Genomic DNA, 4,416 nt, shown 5'->3' with positions numbered 1-4,416 from the left:
GCAGGGAAATGGAGAGGGAGAGATGGGCTTCCCTTACACTTATACTTATACTCATAGATTTAAATTAAAAACCTTCATGTGAAATTCTTTGTATATATCTGTGTGTGTGTGTGTGTGTGTGTGTGTGTGTGTGTGTGTGTGTGTGTGTGTCTGTATTAAATTATTAAATAAATAATGACTCTGTGAAATATGTCGTGTGTTCATCTCAGGTTTTATTTATCTCGTTTTAATGACCAGATTTCAATTTTAATTATTTTCATTAAACCTTAATGAAAGGGGTTGTACATGAAATCATGTGCATGTTATTGAGGTAGATTGCTGTGCCTTAAAAGTGCCACTAGGGGGCAGCAAGCTGTTCTATTTTTTTCAGTTATTTTATTGTGTTGTTTGTACAGAATAATTTCCATTTTTGCTATAATTTTTTGTTCATTCTCCAGGACTGTCTGTTCTCTCAGTCCCCACCTCCTGCCGGCGTAGGAGGGGAATCTGTTCCTTTCTCGATAATTGCCCCACTGGCTTCTATATTTGGATCTATGTCCTCTCCTCTCACTTGCTGTCGCTCTCTTGCTGCTTTGTCACGGTTATTGATTCACATTCTCACTCTGCTGCAAAGCAAAACCATCCAGAATTGGTGCAAGGAAGTAGCAAGGAAGCATCAACGGTGAGTGACGGAGGCGAGGCAGGGGTCTCCTCAGATCTCCGCGCCGCATCAGTAACAGAGGTATCGGCTTATTTGCCTGAGCGTGTGGGGGCGGGAAAATCTCTTTGGCTGAATTGAAGTTGTTTTTCCTTCAGTCCTTGCAGAGCAGGAATGCATTATTGTTTACAAGCGAGATTATTGTTTCTGTGTGTGAGTCCGTCTGTCATTGTGGCACAGAGTGCCCCTGCAGACAGCTGCTGTGAGTTCTTCGGCAGGTGTTTGCATGGCTGGGCTCTTTGTGGGAAGATTTTGTCAACACAACTGTGTTAAAACTGAGCCAAGACACAGACACAAACTTTACAGGTTTATAGTTAGGATCTAATTGAATCTGATGTGTTAGAAACTGAATAAAAGAAGTCACAAGAAAGGGGCCGAGGGCTCATGACCCCATTCTACTATAAGCCCCTGTCACACAGGCTTTTGGCATCTTTAGTCAATTTGTAGCCCTGCATATGGAGTGTTCTCTGTTATGTAAAATATTTGGAACAAAAGGTAGGCAAGTCTTGCTTTTTCTTCCCTTAAAAAATGTATTTCCTCCCCCTCATTTGCACATTTCTGGCTTTTAGTTCTAATCACATCCCTGATGCAGCTGTTTCCCTTCCACATGAAAAGTAAGCAAGATGTTTTCCAGGTTAGTACCTGAGAGTCTGGCCTTGTTTGCTTAAATTTATTCATAACTCTGCTTTTCTCATGTAAAAGCTTCTTGTGAATTATAAATAAGCCACCTGTCTGCTCCAAAAATCCAATCGAAAGTACATCTGTGTTGAATCTCTTCCCTGTGTCAGTGCTCTATGTTTAGATTACACTGTATGTCAGTTTTTCTGTGTTCAGCTAAACTCAATGTGCAGGAAAATGTGTGCTTACAGTATGAATTTCATTTCCTCTGGTTTTGAAGTCCACCTCTGTGGCGATTCCTGCTGCGTGAGCTCCTCTAAGACCACATGTAGATGTGTGGATGCAAAAATGCCAAGTGTTTCTTGTCTTCACAGTAAATCTGCTGCACTGTCGAAATGAATGCTGGCGTTAGGAGCTTCTTTAGTCTGCTGCTAGTCACACACTTCAGCAGAGGTGAGTGAGCGGTTTGTTGTCTAGACAGTTGCCCATCAGGTGATCTGAAAGCCCTGCTGATAATCATGAGCTCTGAATAGTTTTTATTTCTGTGTGTGTGCTTTTGAGAGGCTCATATGCTTAACAACACTTTGCAGGTGCCACATGAGTGAAAAGCCTTTGAGCAAAAAGTGCATTAATTCTCCTTGTGACACAAAAATCCACAAGGCTTGGTGAGTAAGATTTGCCCAGCAGATTTCTTTCTGACAAAGAGCTAGAGTGGGACCAACTGCGAGTAGTTCCTACAACAAAAAAAGATACAGAACTCCATAAAAATTAAGTAAAATTTAAACGACATTCTAAGGAATCAAATACAAAATGCTTCTTATCACATTACAATTACTTTTCTACTCCTAATCAAGAATTAATATTTATGTTGAGATCTATATATGATTTATATATATGTACATGTATAAATTGCAAAAATCCATCAAATGTTTTGGTGTTTTCAGGTTTAACCTTTAAATTGTGACGTCCAGCTAAATAGATTCAATTTCAAATTAAAGGAGGCTGAATTTCTGGAGAGTACCTGTCGGGGAAGATCCAACCCTCTGCACCCTGTCGTCTTCAGTTACCCTTGAGGTGCAGTGATCGAGTTACTCCGTGCTAGAACACCAGGAATTTTAATTAGTCTTGATTAGACAGAAGCATACATCAAGACTGCTGCATTGAAAAACAACAACAACAAAAACAATCTATTTTTCTTCCCTCATCACTGTTTTCCTTTGTTCTGTTTCCTCCTCCTCGCCATCTTTATTGCAACACCATGGTAAAATGCTGCAGCAGTGTGGTTTGAGAGATCGTAGTGGTTCTAAAATGACGGTCCACAGGGATGAAATTCCTCTAAATACCCAGTGCCTTCAACAGCATTAGGAGGCTGACAGTTTCTTTTTTTATATATATAGAGGAAATGGTGAATGAATACTCATAGCCTTCTCAGGATTCACTGTAATAATGTTCTGTCACCAGGTGTGTTTTCCCCTGAATATCAAAGTTCACACAAGATAAATTGGTGAAAGATTTTAATAGATGTGTCGACTGCTTCCTGAAGCTCTGACAGTCAGTGCTACAATGGCTGGTCTCTATAGGTGGCCGTGAGCTTTGATGAAAGCATTCATGTTCCACTCAGGATGATTTTATTAGCTTTCATGATCACATGGCATCGTTTCCAGGACCCACAAAATGACTTCAACACACCCAGGTTACCTTTCCGTTATCAGGACTCACTTTGCCTAACATCTGGAATAAGGATGAGCGGTCACACAATGCTGGTTATCAACTCTAAGCTAACTCATGGTTTATCAGTCTGGCTATCAGCATCTGACCCATTCAGTTTAATTTTATTTGTATAGTGCAAAATCATGGGAGGTTACCACTGTTTGCTCACAGCAAGAAGGTCCTGGGTTCCACTCTGTGTGGAGTTTGTTTGCAGTTTGTTCTCTCTGGGTGCTGTGGTTTCCTCCCACAGTCCCAGAGACATGCAGTAAGTTGGGTAGGTTAATTGGTGATTGGTTGTCTTTCAGATTGCCAGCCCTACTGTGGACTCTTAGTCCTGTTGACATCATTGTTTTGGCATCATTGTGAGACACTGTTCCTTGTTTCACTCCACAGAAATCATCTTTTCCGTGACTAGTTTCTCTCTATTTTCTCATCTCTCCTGCGGGTTTATCCAGCCCAGAAAATCACTGATGACTCCATCAACACCCCCCACCCTCCTGTGCTGTTCAGCGTCAGTCCCCAATCCTACATCAGCTTCCTGCTGCTGGGCCTGACCGTCGTCGTGTTCGGCGGCGTCTATCTCTGGATCCTCAGATACGTCTGCATCGGCTGCTGCCAGCCCATCGCAGTCGGCGTTGAATCCGAATCCCTGGCAGGGATGGTGTGAAGTCATCAGCCCCTGTCTGATTGAGTTGGGCTGATACCAAGTCACACGGGACATTTACAGGTAAAAGACACGGCCTATCAGACTTGTCATACATTTTGCAAAGGGAAGTAGGTGTCATTTGTGCTCCCATATTTTTTCAGTTCCAGAGAACTTGGTGACAGTGTCGATGCTGGAAAATAAGTAAGTAGGAGAAAAGTAGCTCTTTTGCTCTTACCTCTACACCCTGCTTACCTGATATCTGGCAAACATCTGTTGTACAGTATGCCTGAAAAATCGCTAAAAAGCTATTGAGCAGTGAACGTGAGACACAACTGTAAAGCTGGGTGGCAGAAATTTAAGACAACGTTCAGCTAATAAGATGATAAAATGCTTTGTGTGTTTTCTTTAGGGTTTTCTTTGTACACTGTTAAAAAAAACATCTTAAAAAAACGGTAATATTCTGGCAGCTGGGGCGCCAAAATACTACCGTAAAATAACAGAAAATAACTTTCTCATAAAAATACAGTTATTTTCAGTAATGAAAATAGAGTTTGTTGCGCTAATTTTACATGGGATTCTGCCTTTTCCAAGTGCGTTTAGACATCAAATTAGGAACATTTTAACGTGATCAAACAATGAAATTACCTATAAACAAGGTCAATGAATGTGGCAATACGAATCATAATACGTAAATGTACAGAAATATACAGTTAACAGTTGGTTTAAATAATAATAGATTGCATGC

The 4,416-nt window shown here is 41.0% G+C and overlaps 1 long non-coding RNA gene across 4 annotated transcripts; it reads left to right on the top strand.

Moving 5' to 3' along the window:
* Positions 1–353: 353 nt before the first annotated feature.
* Positions 354–4,103, top strand: LOC113019104 (uncharacterized). 4 transcript variants are annotated; one of them, XR_003271941.1, is made up of 4 exons: positions 354–661; positions 1,690–1,768; positions 3,419–3,752; positions 3,833–4,103. It is a non-coding gene; the product is annotated as an uncharacterized LOC113019104 (long non-coding RNA). The 4 variants fall into 4 exon arrangements; XR_003271940.1 differs by having other exon boundaries at positions 3,419–4,103; XR_003271942.1 differs by having other exon boundaries at positions 354–721; positions 3,419–4,103.
* Positions 4,104–4,416: the final 313 nt, after the last annotated feature.

This window comes from Astatotilapia calliptera, chromosome 3 (assembly GCF_900246225.1).
Source record: "Astatotilapia calliptera chromosome 3, fAstCal1.2, whole genome shotgun sequence".
Lineage (NCBI taxonomy): Eukaryota > Metazoa > Chordata > Actinopteri > Cichliformes > Cichlidae > Astatotilapia > Astatotilapia calliptera.
This window is presented reverse-complemented; position numbering and strand designations above follow the sequence as displayed.